We start from the raw sequence: 18835 nt of genomic DNA, 5'->3' as shown, positions 1-18835 counted from the left end.
ATGAAAAGTCTGCCATCATTAAGCAGCGCCTCTCGAGCCTTTCCCGGGATCGACATTATCATATGACAACGTTCGGTCTTCGGTCCCGCCTTATGGCTCAGTTTGGTTCCAGCGTAACCCTCAGATGCAAGGCCAGATGCCTCCTGGGTATTGTTTATGATTGCCTCCTTGAGCTGCTCTTCTGTCGTCTCAATGGGTACATTAAAAATTATGACGCGGGGAAGCTTTCTCCCCGCGACTTGGGCCTTTAAGCCGGCCTCAGTCAGCCCAGGGGCAGCCATGAGCCGCTTAGCCTCGTCGTCACTTTTGGGATGCACGATGATCCCGCCTCCCCGGATCTTGCGTACCCCAGTGATGTGTACTCCCAAAGTTTCAGGCACAATAGTTTTCATGACCGCTTCCTTTGTGGCAGTCGATTCTTGGCCCTCCTTAGTCGGATAAAACATTACCCCCGGCCTGGCGACAGTTTTCGGAGGAACTGGTGGCCATTCGGAGACTCTAGTTGGTTGAGCCTCTCTACGGGTTACGTCACTCCAAAGAGCCCTGGAAGGAGCATTAGAAGGAGCCTGGATGATGGCTCTCGTTAAGGAGGCACGATCCTTCACAATTGCCTTGTGCGCCTCGAGCTCTATCGCCATGGCCCACGTTTCAGTGATTGCCATCTCAAGCTCCTCGGCTACTGCGTTCACGGTTGCTCTGACAATACGACTGTCCTTCTCGAGGGTGGCAAGCGCCCTCTTGATGGCAATCGTCGCCCTGGACGCACTCTCCTGAGACTCAGAGAGAATACTCAAAGCCACCGGACTGATCTCCTCGCAAGATGCTGAGGCTGAACCAGTCCTTGACTTAATGCCCTTGCCCTTTGAAGTGGAAGCGCTCTGCTTGTCTTTCTCTTTTTCTTTCTCAGGCCTTTTATCCTTGACCTTGGGGGCCTGCTTTGGGTCACCAATACCCTCAGCCACGTCCGACTTTCGCTTCCTAGTGGACATTCCTTCCACTTGCATGGGGTCCCCTTTGTGGTTGACCATGGCGCTAGGTAACACTCGTCACACGTCACTCACTCAAACACAATTTATCGCACAATAAATATTATTGTTACAATAATTAGGTAACCAATATTAAATGAATTAAAAGTCACAATTCCCGGGAAAATCCAAGGGGAAAACACACAAAAGTTTCACAAATCGTATTCCAAGGGCAGGCAAAGGTATTAGTAAAGAAGCGGGATCAAAAACTTGTGAATAGCAGGGTCAAAATTGAAGATAACGAAAGCGAAATAATAGCGATGCAAAAACACGTCTGCACGGCTCGACAGTTCAGTCGCAACTCGGTCGAAAGAACAATGAGGCTGTTCAATCCAGCTAAAGCTCCGGATTACGACAGCTTCACGGCGGATATCTGTCTCAATTCATTCTTAACTGTTCCTAGCATAGTTGTCGCTCTTTATAATGCTTATTTGCGAATTGGTCATTTTCCAAAAATCTAGAAGGTAGCTAGAGTAGTGGTTATTCCCAAACCGGGAAAGGACGACTACGCTAATGTCTCGTCATATCGGCCCATCGGATTGCTGCCTGTGTTCGGCAAAGTACTCGAAAAATTATTTATTAATCGAGTTTCCTGGAAACTTCAGGCTAAACACCTGCTCAGCGAATACCAGTACGCTTTCACTCCTCAAAAGAGTACTGAAGACGCGCTTCATGCAGCAATTAATAGAATCAGGGGGGCTAACCGCGATGGTCACCTCATAAAGTTTTCGTTGAATATGCTGGAGCATCTGCTACCAAAGAGACATCAAAGGGATGCATACAAGGTTCATCTTGCGGCCCTGTCCTGTGGAATATAGTTCTCGACGATCTTCTCTCTATGCCGTTTCCGGAACGTGTACACGCACAGGCCTTTGCTGATGATGTATTACTGATTGTGGAATCCAAAGAACTTGGTTCTCTAGAAACAATGACTAACAGCGTGTTGGAGAGCGTCGAGGCCTGGGGAAGGAAGGTCAAACTGTCTTTCTCCGCGGAGAAAATGAAGGCCTTATTCTTTACTAGGAGGCGCGTCCCGCCTTCGCTGGTGATAAATGGGCGACCTCTATCTTTTTCTAGGGATTTTAAACTTTTAGGGGTTGTAATCGATGACAAACTAAATTGGTCGAAGCACGCGGATAGCATCTGCAAAAGAGCAGCGGTGACTTCGCTCAAACTAGCAAGAATGGCCAAACCCACATGGGGTGTATCTTCTGAAGCTCTTAGAATTCTCTACACTTGTGCTATTGAGCCTATGATCACGTATGCGGCCAGTATATGGGATGAAGCTGCCAAACGGAAAAACATAGCAAAAAAACTCAATACGGTTCAGCGTGCACTAGCGATACGAATATGCAGAGCTTACCGCACGACTTCACTAAATTCAACGCAAGCTCTAGCAGGACTTATACAGGCGGACCTCGACTTACGAACGTTCGACTTTCGCACAATTCGCTATTTCGCACATATCAAAAAAAAATCGTTTTTTTAAAACGTCGCGCTGTGGGCCGTGGGGTTAAGATATCCCCTTCTCGTTCGCTCACAAGCAAGTGCATTTCTTGCGTCACTTGCATCCTGCTCGCACCCGTCACTTTGCTTGTGAGCTAGCTAGGATAGGCTTAGTCTTGCGTAGTCTATGGTCTTGCGCAGGAGCGCGTGCGGGCGTGTCATGTTGTGCGTTTTGCTAATTTTATTCATTTGAAATATTTCACCCTAAAAATTTATAAACATGAGTGAGAAATGGAAAAACTGCAGTGTTGAAACGAACAAAAAGAAATCAAGGACTCATAAACTTCTCACGATCTAGGCAAAGATGGAAATTATTAGACGTTCTGATAGCGGCGAATTTTTTGCTTCAATCGGACGTTCGTATGATACTAACAGGTCTGCGATATGTTCAATTTTGAAAAATAAAAATAAAATTAAGGAATACGTTCAAAACTGTGGAAATATATCTTTAAAGATCGTTTCCAAGACACGGCATAGCTATGGATGAAATGGAAAAATCTTTGTCATCATGGATCGATGACCAACATCAAAAAGATGTCTCTCTGAGTATTTCAATTATTCAAGCGAAGGCTCTTAGTTTGCGCAAAGATTGGAAGGCTAGATTAAAAGAAGATTCTAACATGATTTTTCAAGCAAGTAACGGTTGGTTTAACAAGTTTAAAATGAGGTATTCTTTTCATAATATTAAATTCACTGGAGAATTGGCTGACGAAAATGAAATATATAATGAAAGTGAGGAAGAAGAAGCTGATAAAATCATCAAGACTCTAACAATGAAAAATATGAATGAAGCCTTCATGCATCTTGACAATTTTTTAAATATTATGGAAGATTGTGATCCCAATGGAGAACGCATATCTCAAGTGCGTAGGGCGATCAATAAAGACGTAGCATGTTATAAAATACTATACGAAGAAAAGAAAAAGAAGAGTGGCAAACAGTTAACTCTTGATAACTTTTTAAGGGAAACACCTGCAAACCCCACTTAAACATGTCTCTTAAACGCCTTTTAAACATGTTATATTTACTTGATAAATACATATTTTAAAATACAGACAATTTAAAAAAAAATTTACTTCCCTCTACTTTCGAACATTCAATATTCGCACACATTTTCAGGAACCAATTATGTGCGAAAGTCGAGGTCCTCCTGTACCTCTAAATTTACGTTTAAAACAAATCGCTCTCACTTACAGAGCTAAGAAGGGCGAGGAGGGCCTCGCAAGTTTTCTGCCAGACGATAGGCTTTACAAAAAACCGGTGGCCTATAGAAGGCTGCCACACCCGGCTAGACTATTTTCTAAAGTGGTTTCTTAGGCAACCTGCAACGAATGCAATAACGTGCCGATTTTCACGGATGGGAGCAAAATTGATGGCGGTACTGGTGCAGGGTTTGTTGGCGGTGAGATAGCAGCTCGTAAGTACCGCCTTGCTAGCTATTGTACGGTAATACAGGCCGAACTCTATGCCATCCAACGCGCTCTGAAGTGGGCAGGCTCAGATCCAATACAACGAAAGCTCACCGAAAACCATAGTATTTGTATTTATTCGGCCTCCAAAAGCTCAATCCAAGCAATTGGAGATCCCTTGTCTACCAACCCGATTGTCTTTTCTATTCACAGCGAGTCCGCAATACTGAGACGGTGCCACCCCGAGATGCATTTCAAGTGGATAAGGGGACACACCGGGATAGAAGGAAATGAAAGAGCCGACAAATTGGCTCGGCATGCTGCCTCTGAACCCAAGACCGCGATAGCTTATGACAAATTTCCTCTGAGGTACGCGAAAATTACAATTTCAGATATGGTGAAAAACGAATGGAACTCACGATACATAAACTCATCGACAGGGGAGTTGACCCGAAAGTTTTTACCTTCGATTTCAGCAGCACGAGACGTCAGGGTGTATAAGGGGCTGTGTTTTGAGATGACTCAGATTCTTACAGGTCACGGAGTCATGCGAGCATACCTGCACCGGTTTAAAATAACATATGATGGAAAGTGTCCATGTGACGACGGAAGCGACCAGGACGTCCTACATTTACTCCTAGATTGTCAAATCTTTATCAAGGAGCGGCACAACCTGAACTTTTTATTACAGATGGCAGATGCGGACATTCGAGACCTTCCGGGGACCATGACAAACTAGGCCGGAAGAGATGCACTTTTTAATTTCTGTATTGATGTAATAAAAAGGATAAAAATAATAAATGGAGACTGCAATCATATAAGATAAGATAAGTATATGCTCAGAATATCAGTCCTATGCGACATTTCTTTTGCCACGGGAAAAACTCGGCTACAAATCGCAGTCCTCAGTCCCCAATGAATACGACAAAATATTCATAAGAATCACCACCGCCTTGCGCTACAAAGAATTTTCCAGGGTTTTTGCAAGGCGGTTTCATAGGCCCTGGCCGAATACAAATTAGCAATACCCGATGCGGGTAGAAGAATAGTTTTCAATAAGGTATATTCTCTCAGCCGGCACAATTTTCATTTGACTAGTATCAAGTAGAGTAGTTTGCGTGCCAAAATCCTTAAGAAACCTCGATAGTAAATGTGAGGTATCCATAAAGGCATCTAGAAAAAAAAAAAGTTACACACACTGACAAGCAATTTTACATGAAAAAAAACTATGCTAACACGTAATTGACACAGGCTAAAGTTTTTTTACACAGGCTTAGGTTACTAGGTATACACTGACACTAAAATGTTGTATATTTAAACTGACTTTACACCACATTCAAACACAAAACACTATTTAAAACTACATAACCTATAACGCTATGTTACGGCTGGTTGAGGATGCTGCTAGGCTGCTCGCTTTGCTGCTGAAGGCTGCTTTTCTCTTCCGAAGTGTGGTAGATGACGCGCTGGTGGCGTCGACTACGCACTTTGGTGTTGCGTGTCTGGGCCAGGGCTGATTCCAAGGCTCGCAGACAGTTGGAGCCAGGAACTTCCTCGACGTATCCGTCCGTGGGCCAGGGTCGACTGATGATTCAGCTGGTCGGGGAAACATCGAGAGAGTCCATGGTTTTACGATGTGGGTGCTCCAGCGTGCTGATTGATTGGACAGCATCCTCGTGCATGATTCTTGAATAGCGCCACCCGCGATGAGTCGGCCGGTGATAGTTTTCCAACTGCGGCGGATCCATGACAGGCGTCATCTTGAAGGCTTGGTGATTCTGCTTGCAGTTGAACGCCACCAGAGGTCGAGCCTCTGAGGTATGGCTGCGCACTTATTATATTATAGAGGCACCGACTATAAAGATTGGGAAACTCTGTTCCTTTTACGTATGTACTCTCGGGTACCTAATACTATATACTTAATGACGCGTTCACCTACGCGTGAATAATTTTCCCGCTACGTCACATATCAGTGACGTAAATAATCGATGCCGCGATCGCTTATGACAAGTCACGCGAATCTCTCGATAGATTTTTTCAAATCGCGAATAACTGTTAACTTTCGCGAGAAGCAGCGTGGGTTAGGTCTTATCCCTAAAAGCTGGAGCCGTAGACTGATTTTGTATGGAAAAACACGGGTTTTTATACCCGTCAGGCGGGATTTTCCCGAAAAACTGACGTCAGGGATGCGAAGACCCCCCTCCCTAATGTTAGGTTTTCATCAATTATCTTAAGAACCGTCAATAATTCTGATTAAGAAATTATATAAACTTGTTGGGGTCTCGATACCTGCTATCGTAATATAGATTTAAATAACTTAAAGCTTAGGAAAAGGTGAGAAAAATCCATACATGACTTTTCGGGGCTTGTTTAAGCGCGAAAGGTGGACCAATGAGGTTGTTTTCGTCTCCTTCCATCAGACAAGGAGCAAAAACCTCGGGCCAATTACGGAAAAGTGTTTTTTTTCCTGCTTTCCCGGAAAATTACGAGTATCTAATTAAGTTAGAAACAAGCGTCCTATAGGTATTGTCATTTCCCTCCATTTTCGAAAATGGCAAGCACGCTGTCACTTTTCTTCGTTGTGGTTTTTTTCGTCTGGATTCTGGATTTGGAGGTGGACAAATAACACACCGGAATTGTGATCAGAAACGGCGGGGTTTATTTAAGTTAATATTATATAATAGTTACATTTTTAATAATTTATTTTACGGAGGACGAAATGTGCGTGTTTACTGTTTGGCTGTTTCCAGCGTATTACCCGCCATCTTGTGTTTCGCTTTCAACGAGAGCGTTGTCGAAAAACGGCGACGTTGCAAATATTTTTCAACGGTCGTAATCTACGGCATTTTCGGCTCTATTATTATTTATTTTCGTAATCAGTCCTTACTATTTGTTGGATTTGATACCAACTCGGGCCTCTCCAGATACACAGAGACATCCCCAAATGGGGGCCATTCGGGGGTGTAACAGTATCTACAGGTAGGACAAATTTCATAATCATCGCAAAAGCCCTTCTAGTACTTTTAACGTAGATCAGATAAATATTTTCTGATTCAAATATCAAGGTTATAATAATGTAAAAAGAAGGATCGCCGATTTAAAACGATATGCACGAATATTTTGCGTCGGTTTTACCAACCGCGCAAACATACTGTGATTGTGAGAGTAAATTAAAATTTAATCTCAGTCCATCTTTTATAGTCAGTTCCTTCTGGGCCGTTTCTCTCCTTCAGGAAGAAAGTACGACTTTATTCTATACAAATATATTTATGAGGCACTGTAAGACCCAGATAAAGTTTCATATCTAAATGATATTCCCACGACAAGTAGGTATGAATTTACGAGGTCCAAAGATTACCTGTTAGGGCATCTTTTTACAAATTGAAAACGATCTGTAAGGCTTAGCTGACTTAAGAAATAATTTTTACTTGTAAATTAACAAAATAATATTGCCTCAAGACTTACATTATTATATTTACAAGTTTCGTATTTTTCCTATCTACATTCCACATAAGTACGTACTAAATTCGTACGTACTTTATTACGAACAATAATTCTAATCTATCATTTACATTTGGTGTGTGCATCCAATACTTACAATATCTGATCATTGGATTTTAATTACAACATTTTTCTTATAAGACCATTTGGTCTGCCTGAAAAAAAAATCATCCATAGTTCACTCTGAGTGGCTATAAGTCACTCAGACTGAACTATGGGACTTATAACATGTTTCTTTTAGCTTTGTCTCGAGGTAGGCCACTGTCGCGCACCTAATTCGTAGACCCCTGCGGGGAGCTCCCATAAAGAGTAGTGCCGACCCAACCGCTCGTTCTGATCCTAGTAGTCAATGTGCCAACAGTTATATGACTACGACCCTCGACAAAGCAGAGCAATATATAAATGTATGTAGAAGTCCCACAGTTTGCTTTGACAGGTCCCAACGCCTCTCAAGGTAAACTGTGGATGATGTAAGTCGGTCATAAGGACCAAGAAGAGTGATGGTAAGAATGTATATAACGACGACGTAATAATAATCAAAATTAACGTAGATTCTAGTAATATGTCAAATAAACACATAACGCAGTAATTAAATTCGAATAAATAAGATGTTAATAATAGGTATGTCTATAATAGTGATAGGTATTTTGATGTTAAATAAATACGTGATAGGTATACTAATAACAAGAATAGAATAATCATGTATTGGACTTCGATAATATAATAATAATGTAATGATGCTAATGAATGTAATATGAAATAATGTTACATGTAATTGCAATGATTAGGTATTATCAGTGTGTACAATGTAGACGGGCGTTAATGTGTAGAATCATAATGATAAGCTTAACGTAATATTAAAATAATCTGAGTCCTAGAATAATTCGAGACATCGATTAAATGTGATTTTATACCAATAAAATCAGCCGAAAATCTATCTGAGTCCAAGCCCCATACAAAGCATCGACATAGAACCGAAACTCTTTACAGGGAACCCAGTTTTTCCCGATTCATACTAATTTCTCATACATGTGGGAGGCTAGGGGGAGGCGGAATCCGCATCTATCGATCCGCGGCTTTTCTCGCGATCCGAAGCGCGGCTGTTCTGAGAACGGCGTTCGCAGATAGGTATCCCGGCAGTTGTCTCCCTCGCACTTATGTGGTCTAGTAATTTAATAAATTTAATTCTCATTGCTACCGTGTACGGTGCGCACGGGCGGCCATCTTGAAGGTACGAACTTGTGACTCGCGCCGCTCGGCCATGACGAGACTTACGTCACGTGGGATGAACTCATATGTTAGAGTTTTTGAAGACAAAAATTTAGATACCACATACACCCCCGGACATGAGGTTTTTGCTTGTTTAATTGAAATACTAGAAAACAAAGCTTTTTAGAAATTGCAATTGTAGTATGAACAAGTACTGAATAACGAGCTCGCAGCTAGTCGCTATGACGGCCTATAGGTACCCGCCGCACGTAGCCACCGTATACAAAAGCACCCACTTCCTTCTTTGGAATAAATACCTAATGCCAGCGCTCCATTGGCGAGCCAAAAGTCCGACGACAATAAGTCTTCAGATTTTTCTACGTTCTGCTACTGGCCAACAGACGTTCAACGAAACGAGTATATAATTAATTTGACGAGTAAAACAGTCGACTTTGACAGCATAGATAATATACGTATATCTGACAGTTAAATCGTGATGGCGTTAAATGATACCGACGTTTTATGTTTTTTGGGTTATTGGGTGGCAGATAATGTAATAACGAAGCAAAGGGTACACAAATACTGGGTGAAACATTGGATAAGGAAACGAACGACATTATCCCACACAAATTTAATACGAGAATTGCGTTTGCAACCGAGCGATTTCCGCAATTATTTGCGAATGTCGGAGGATGTATACACAGAACTGTATAATTTGGTCTCCCCATTTATTAAAAAAAAAAATACTATGATGAGGGAAGCTATTTCTCCTCATGATAGATTATGTGCAACCCTGCGATTTTTGGCTGCCGGCGGAACATTCACTGACTTGCATTATAGAACTGCGATTGGAAGACAAACTCTGGGCAAGATAATTCCCGAAACTTGCCAAGTCATCATTGACGTTTTGAAAGGAGAATATTTCAAGGTGTGTATTATATTATACGTCATCTAATAAAGTTGGGCAAATTTACAAATATATCATTAACAAGTAGACATTGGTTGGTCTTATAAAGTGAACGTTTAGTGGATTGTTTTACCTATATAAATCATAGACGGCAACATCATAAGAATGGCAGACAAGATGCATTTGAGATAGGTATATATATAGTCACAAATAAGGCCATCGTTGACATGCTAAATATTCAATAGACCATTAGAATGCTGTACCTAGCCAGGACTCTCCATATAGGCTGTAAGCAAGCTGCTTAATTATTCTTGTTGAATGTATTGTAATACTAGTCATATTCTTCGAAAAGCAAGCATGGAATTTGATTTCTAAATGAGGCCACATAATAATAAAGGTTTGCTAACATAGCTCAAATACTTACCATTTGTTGTATCGCTTAAGCTAAGGTTTATAGGCATAAAAACAAACAAAAAAACAAATATTTTTACAAGATATTTATTCATACAAAAAACATTAATTTATTATACCGGCTTTTGTACATTTTTGCTTAATATACGATAAACTGGTTGAGTATGAACAGTAGTTGCTGGCATTATTTTGTCACTTTGTCCCATAAAGGCAACTTCATGCATCAGCTTCTCGGCCAGCAATCTTTGTCCCTGTGACATCGATCGTAGTTTCATGGCCATCATTTTGCCAAAAACATCAAATTCATCTTCAGTCTTGCTTAGTTTGTCGGTGATTAATTCTAACACTTTGTTGGCGCTATCATTCGATTTTTTTTGTTTGAACGATGGGGGTTCTGGTGCTCTATTGAGATTCGACCTTGGAGTAGTCGACAACGTGGATGTTGAAGGCGAATATTCTATCTGTAAATAAAATGTTGATTATTTTTTGTTGCAGTTCCCTGATACGCACGAAGAAATGGAGACGATTGCAGAAGAATTTAATAGTAAATGGCAATTTACAAATTGCCTGGGCGCAGTTGATGGGAAACACATTGCAATCGTGCCACCTGCAGGCGCCGGCTCCCACTTTTATAATTACAAACATTTCCACAGCATTGTTTTGATGGCGATTGCAAATGCTAATTATGAATTTATTTATGTTGATGTTGGAACAAATGGACGTATTTCTGATGGAGGCGTACTGAGAAAATCTGATTTTTTCAAACGTTTAGACGAAGGCAGATTAAAAATACCTGCACCAAAAAAACCTACTGCTAATTCTGATGCACTGCCATTTGTTTATATTGGCGATGAAGCCTTTGCATTACGTAACGATTTCATAAAGCCGTATTCACAAAGGCAATTAAATCACAGTAAAAGAATATATAATTATCGGACATGCAGAGCCAGGCGAATTATAGAAAATGTTTTTGGCATTTTAGCTGCTAGATTCCGCATTTTTCAAGCTCCAATAAACATGAAAATTGAAAATATCAATACAGTTGTATTAACTTGCTGTGTGCTGCACAACTTTCTTCGTCGCAAATCAACACATACTTATACTCCTTCTCATGACCTTGATAGGGAAAATCCTGAGACAGGTTTAATAGAGCTCGGACTGAGGTCACAGGACACCTTAGCGCCTTTGGAAGCAACGACTAATCGGAACTCGACTGCCAATGCTAAGAAAGCGCGAGGAGATTTCGAAAAATATTTTAATACTACCGGGGCTGTCACATGGCAAGAAAGTATGATAAGCAATAGATAAATTAAACCAATGTAACAATTTAGTTAAAATGTTTTACCTCAATACAATCTTCGTTGTTTAACGAGTTGGAGTAACTCTCATCAGGAGACATGTTTTCCAAATCGTCCACCATGCTGGATATTGAGCTCGATTCTGTAAAACAAAATGTAAATTGTTAAAATACAACATAATACTCAAACTTGTTTTTTATTATCTCTCCCCTAAGTACCCATTCCTTCATACGGTTAATATTGATATTGGTATAATTGGTGTAATCCAGTATATCGGGTATTTTCAAAATGTGTTTTCCGCTGTATTCCTCATAACCAAACTGTACCATTAATTTTGATTGATGATTGACGATTTATTGATTGTCTCTGAAGGAACCTAACTCGAGCGATTTTTGATTTTATGATCATTTCTTTTCTTCTTCTTTCGACCATGTCCGATCATAATATGGACCTCCACGGAGTGGAGGTTTGTATTGACAGATTTTGTTTTTACGAGAAATGGATGTCAGCCACTTGCTCAACATATTAGGTCCATACTCTGACTCATACACAAATTGAAATTCAATGTGTACTTGTCAGACCCAGGATTTGAACCTGGGACCCGACCACGACTCAATAAGCCGCGCTTCCACCGCCATGATCGTACCTATATATTATTATTTCTTACCTACCTCAGCAAAGAATAAATAATTTTATTGTGACTAGAAATGATTCATAGCTGTATGTTTTAATTGCTTAATAGTAGCTAATCTAATGCGATGTCACTTTCAGAGATACGACAATGTCATAGTCTGCACGTGTATAATAAATAGCTTTAAAGCATTCCCTCGTACCTATATATTATTATTATTTATTACCTACCTCGGCAATGAATAAGAAATTTTATTGTGACTAGAAATGATTCATAGCTGTATGTTTTAATTGCTTAATAGTAGCTAATCTAATGCGATGTCACTTTCAGAGCTAGGTACGACAATTTCATAATCTGCACGTGTATAATAAATAGCTTTAAAGCATTCCTACGTACCTTCCATTTGGTCGTTCAAGAACTCCAAATTTTTATAGTACCACAGTTTGGGTAGATAAACTGCGTCTGTGCCGGCTCCGCTTCGATATGATGTCCTTACTTTATTTCTCTCCTTTCTGTAACCCGACCTCAATGTCTGTATTTTCTTTTTAACATCGTCGACCCTTGCCTGCGGCTCCACCTTGATTAAAATCTCCAAAAGTTCCGCATACGCCAAGGACTTGGCATCACGATTCTTGTATAGTGGGCTGGTCGTCTTCCACAACGATGGGTTGTCTTTAAAACAACTAATAAAATCTTCCAAGAAACTTTTCGAATGCACTCGTAGATCTACCATTGTTGTTATCGATGTGAGATGTCCGAACACTTTGAATGACAGTAAAATAATGATGGCGCTGTCGTCCGTCGGCATAGATATAAATAATGTGACGGTAAAGCGTGGTGAACGTACGAATTTCAGCGGCTCGGCGAGTAAAATATCAAACATGTTTGAAATCCAACGAGCCTGGTCTGCGGATTAAAAAGTCCGCAGACCTGGGGTGCTCCACGCGAAAAAAAAGTCCGAAGACTGTAAATCGTCTGACTTGCGTGCCAATGGAGCGCCGGCATTAGCATTAGAGTTTAGTTTGTATTGCGGTTTTGACTGCTGAAAGAGTCGGATCAATCAAACTACTGAAACATTTATACTTAGCAGATAACTTACTTAATATTTTGTTTTTAATTTCATACTATCTTAAAATACGCATTTATGCATAATAATATACATGTTTAAGCTTTATTATATTATTAAGTCGATAAAACGCTGAAATATAATGTAATTTTCATTCTTACATCTAACATTATTTTTAATATTTGTTGTAAATATAAATAAGTACCCGTGTATAGACAATAAATTAATTGATTATGCACATCTTTAAGTTTTAGCGAGGGAAGACTTATTTTCTTTTAATAAACATCATAAGGCATAATAATTATTCTCAATCTATATTAAAAATGTGTCAAGCGCGAAATGTATAAGGTACAACTTTTGATAAGATAGAAGCATATTAAACTGACTTGCTTACTTACTCCAACAAATCGTAACGTACGTCTATTCCTTTGCGCATTTAATTCAACTATGCGGCGTCCAATCCTCCCGGAGGCCAATTGGGTCGGCGTCGAATTGGGTCGGCGTCCAATTGGGCCGGCGTCCGATTGTACCGGCGGCCAATTACCGGAGGCCAATCGGCGGAGGCCAGTTCGCGGTGTCAAATCGTCCCATTCCCACCGCGCACTCTTCCGTGCAGTGATCCTTCCTCTCAGCTTCCGGTGTTGCAGGAGTCTTCTGTCCTTCCGTCCGTCATCTCGTCAGGTCTCGGCGCTTGGATGTTCGATACAATTCCCTCGAGTTAGCAATTAATCTTTTTTGCTAGGCCCTTGATCTCGGTGAGTTTGGTATTGATAATTTTTTAATACCTATGGTGGGTGGGTTCTGAGGCTTGCACTTATGTCAAGGATCAGATTGACCACCATCTTTTGTTATTTATTTTTATACTCGAGGGAAGTTCGATCTCCGTGTGACGCAATGGGCTCCCGATTGCGGTCGCTGAAACGTAATGAAGGTCTAAAGGGAATGGGGGATGTGATAAGCTAGGGGGGCATCAGGAGGAGTACCCTACTGGGCAGGTCAAATTTTGTATGAGCGTGTATGTCGTATTGTAATAAGTGTGAAATTGTCGTGTTGGGATGGTTGTTGATGGAGCTGTAGAATTGCTTCGTAAGCTTGAGGATGTGGGTGTGGAGGGTTTCCACGTTAAGATCGGTGTGGAGTGTGTTGTTCCTGACGAACCAGGGAGCGTTTGCGATTGCTCTGAGAGCTTTGTTCTGTGCGATTTGGAGTCTGTTGATATGTTTTAGGCCTGCGTATGCCCAGACGGGGCAAGCGTAGGTCATTATGGGACGAACGATAGCTGTGTATAATAGCAGTTTGCTGCGATAGGCAAGCTTGCTCCTATGGCCTATCATGGGTTTGAGCATAGCTAAGACTATGTCGGCTTGGCGTCTCTTATCCTAATGTGTTGTGAAAAAGTGAGTTGTTTGTCTAGCGTAAGACCAAGATATTTGACCGTATCGGTCCAAGGGATTTTAGTACTATGCATTATCAGGTATGGGAATTTGCGCTTACGTTTTTGTGGTCGTTTTTTTAAATTGCGCTTGAAGCAAATGGCTTTACTTTTGTCTGCGTTTATCTTTATGCCATTTGTCGCACCAGGCAGAAACCTGGTCGGCCGACCTTTGGACTAATTCTGTAGCTCTGTCTTCGTTCAGCGATCGGGAGAGGATGGCTGTATCGTCTGCATATTGTGCAACTATGCAAGAATCTGCTGAGGTATCTATAGGGATTGGAATGTCTCTTGTATAAAGGTTATACAGAGACGGAGCGAGCACGGATCCTTGAGGGACTCCGGCACTTGCGGGTTTGATGGTGGATTTGGCTCCGAACAGTTTGACTGCGAAGTGTCTGTCGGTGATGAACGAGTGTAGGATTTTAATGAGTGGCTGTTCGAATTCGGCCTCAGAGAGTTTAACTATGAGTCCTACGACCCAAACTTTATCGAAAGCTTTAGCAATGTCTAAGAACAAGCCAACTGTACATTTGTGGTGATTGAAACCGTATGTTATGTATTATGATACGCGCAGCAGTTGGTGGTTCGTGGCGTGACCGGCTCTGAACCCGTGCTGTACGTCTGGAATGAGTTTCTTCTCATAAATAATGATTTGAAGTCTGCATTTATAAGTCTTTCTAAAAGTTTGCTCATCGTAGGGAGGAGACTGATCGGCCGGTGATTTTTGGGGCGTGTGTGATCCTTGCCTGGTTTTGGCAGGAGGATGACGTCCGCAAGTTTCCAGTCATCTGGAAAATATCGGATCTCTTAGCAGGCATTGAAGATCCCTGTTAAGGCAAGGATGCCTTTTTTGGTAAGTTCTTGAGGGTGAGGTTGCTCAACCCGTCATTGCCTGGCGCTGAACGATTTTTAAGTCGTTTGATTAAGTATTCAACCTCCTGAGTGGAGGTTGGGGTAATCGGAGTTGGTGGAGGATCTATCCTATCATGCATTATTGCGCCGGCCTTATCTACAATTGATTTTAAGTGTCGTCTGGTGGACCTTTTAGATGTGTCTATATCGTTGGGTCTAAATTGATTTTGGAGGCTGTCCGCGAATACCTCAAGTTTCTCCTCTGTGGTGAAAACCATTTTATTGTGAGCTTTCAGTGGAGTTATTGGACATTTCTTTGTCCTCGAGGCTTTAGAGAGTTTCCAGAAGGGGTCACTACCCTTAAGTAACTCTGTGAGCTTGGCGTTCCAGGTCTCAGCAGCGTGTTCCGCGTTTAGGTTCCTAACCCCCTTCCTCAGTTTCTTAAACTTGCGGAGAGAGGGCTGGTTCCCCCAAGATTTTGGAGATCTTTCTGGCACGGTTTCTCACCGTGATTTTGATTCTAGTGGATTTTGGCATATCCAATCTATGGGTATTAGTCTGATTGATCAACGTGGAAGCAGACTTGACCGCCTCGTTTGTAGAGGCCGTCAGGTCCCTTATTGCGGAGTCTATTTTAGGTGTTGACGAGAGATCTAATGGAATCGTGTGGTGTTCTTCCAAATGAATAGCAAAATCTTCCCAAGATACTTTATATCTTTGAGAGTCAGGTGACGTAACTAATGGGTCCAATGCATCCCCGAGGAACATTAGGACCGGTTTGTGGTCTGAGTTTAATTCATCTACCGTGCAAATGATGGGAATATAATTTGTATTACGGATGATGGCGAAATCGAGAATACTAGGCATGCCTCTGGTCGGGAAATTAGTGGGCGTCAGAGGTGCGACTATAACTGATTGGCTAGCTTGAATGAAGTCGTGTAGTAATACTCCACGAGCCGTTGACTTACGGTTATTCCAAGCGGAATGCTTGGCATTAAAGTCGCCGGCTATGACTGTGGGAGTATTATTTGTGTCCAATAAATTATCATAATCTGACTGATGGGCTTCTGTCTCGGTGGACAGTTAGTAGATATCTGTGAATTTAACTAAGCCGTAATTCTTAGTGGTGTTTAATATCGAGGTAGATTCTATAGCCGGACGTGTGGCGCGCGCGGGTGGCTGTAAGTGTATTGAACAGTGCTCGATATGAGATTTTACGAGGATGGCTGTTCCGCCACCTTTAGTAAGTCTGTCGGTTCTATGGGTAGTGTAATTCGGTATGTTAAAACGATGCGAGGGTTTGAGCCACGTTTCATTGACGAGAAGTATGTCAATGTCGTGCTCTTTCAGGAAATGTCGGACTTCGTATTTGTCGTTGAGGAGTGAACCTCGTGTATTCCAGAATGCGGTCTGAAGTGATGTGGGTTTTATTTTACCGATCATAAAGGGTTGGGCAAATTATCTCGAGCGTGGAGTGGACATCCTCCATCAGGGCTTTCATTCTTTGGGACAGCATCAATAAGTCGTGTACCTGTGGATGATCCTGAGGGAGGGTGATGAAGGAGGGGTTAGATTCAGCGACCTTGGTGGCGGGTTGCGTCGGCATCTGCTTCATGCCGAGGGGGTCATAGGTTCGGGGGGCGCTGGTTCTTTGGGATGCAGATCCTCGTGTGGTCCATGCATTGGGTCGAACAACTGGCAAGCTCATCATAGGTTGCGGGGGCTGGCGTCTGGCGAATCCTTGGTTGCCGGGTCGGCATCTGCATTCCTTGAAGTTCGCGGGATGGGGTCCTTAGCAGTTTGCGCATGTTGCCGGTCCCATCTCACGAGTGTTCGTGCAGGAGACGGTGATGTGGTTGTCACCGCACCTTACGCATCTCGGGGAGGCGTGGCAGGTCATGGCTGAGTGTCCGAATCCTTGGCACTTGTGGCATTGCCCGGCGGAGGGTTTTCGTCTTAGCGGCTCCACCTGGATGCAGATTTGCCAGATCGATTTGAGGTTGTATAATTCCTTTCCTCTTTCCGTCTTTTCTACATCCAGTAAGACCAAGGGCATGGGGGTCCTGTCCTGTCCTTTTCGCATCCTCTGAACTTTGAGGACGGGATAGTCGAGGTTTGTCGTGGGTTCCTCAAGTATATCTGCCTCGGAAAAAACATGCGACAAACCTCGGATAACAATTTTATATGTTTTTTGGTATGTATGGTATTGGGCATTTCTTTTTTGGAGGTAATCTTCTGCCATTCTGTATCCGGCAATCGTCGGGAAGGTAAGCTTCATCCCGTCTCTCTGGTCGACTGCAGAGACGTCTGAAATTCCGCCGATTAACAGGTCTTTCAGAATCGTCCGGTATGCGGCCTTGTCGTGAATAATGATAGGCGGGATATTGGGCGTTTTGTTGACAGTCGCCGGTGGGGGATTTGGAGGAGACGAGCTGGTGCTAGAGCTGGCGCTGGAGAATGCTAGCGAGGTTGGGTTTAGTCTAGGGGTTAGCGGCTGCGGTTGTTGGAGGGTGGCTGGGCTCTTGGATCCTTTGGGCGATGGCTGTAACCTGGGCGAGCTTAGTGTGGAGCTCGAGGAGCTGCTCCTGTCCAAGTTATGGGCCCTCGCTCGGCGTGAACTCTTGTGTCTTGGGTGTGGAGTGGTTGAGCGGGGTGGGTGAGTCGTCTTCCCTTATTCTGTCAAGGGTGTGCTTGGTCGGTGGTTGGCGGGTCTTGTCGGCGAGGATCGTTTCTTGAAGGCTGGATGTTGAGGATGCGGAAGTGTCCAGTCGGCTGCCATCTTCCTCTTCTTCATCGGAGCTGGAGTTGTCGTCTAGGGCGATGGTCCTTTGCGAAGCCGGGATCTGGATGGGGGGAGGGGGTTGGCTGGTCCGTGAGGTGCTCCTCGTTTGTCGTCTTGTCGTGGGCGGTGAGTTTATGCCTGCGGGGGTTAAGAGAGATGTGAGTTTGGTGGCTTCGGTTTTGGTGGTTTGTAAGAACTGCATGATCTCGGGGTTGACTTCCTGTATGTCTGAGGGCCTGAGATTGGACAGAAGTTGCATAATCATTGAGAGTGTCTCTCTTAAGGTTAAGTTGCTTGGGGGTGCCATTGTTGCGCAAGGGAAGTTAAGAGAAATAATTATATTATTATGTAAGGTAGGTAAGAGCTAACAATTCTATGTTATAGAGTATTTAAATTTAATTTAATTTTATACCTAGTGAAGGTAGGTACTAGCTGTCAAATTATAATACTTATGTGAAATTCTAATAATGAGCGGAAAAATATTTAAGCGCTTATGTAGGTATATACAGAAAGTCACTGGTCGATATTTACAGTAAAATTCTATATATTCCAGCGTATTTTAATTTTAATTTACTTTAATAGGATGGCAAGCTGTCAGAATCAAAATCAAGCAAGTACCTAGGTGACAGGAAGATAATCGTAATGGTGAAAATATAGTAGTGAACGGAAAATTATATTCAAGATCTTATGTAGGTATATATAGAAAGTTACGAGTCGGTATTTAACGTAAAGATTCTATATACTAGCGTATTCAGATTTTAAATTTAATAGTGAAGGTAAGAGCTGTCAGATACAAGATCAAG

Source organism: Rhyacophila brunnea, unplaced genomic scaffold (assembly GCF_057557595.1).
Source record: "Rhyacophila brunnea isolate RB1 unplaced genomic scaffold, BYU_Rbru_1.0 scaffold_9, whole genome shotgun sequence".
Taxonomy (NCBI): domain Eukaryota; kingdom Metazoa; phylum Arthropoda; class Insecta; order Trichoptera; family Rhyacophilidae; genus Rhyacophila; species Rhyacophila brunnea.
This window is presented reverse-complemented; position numbering follows the sequence as displayed.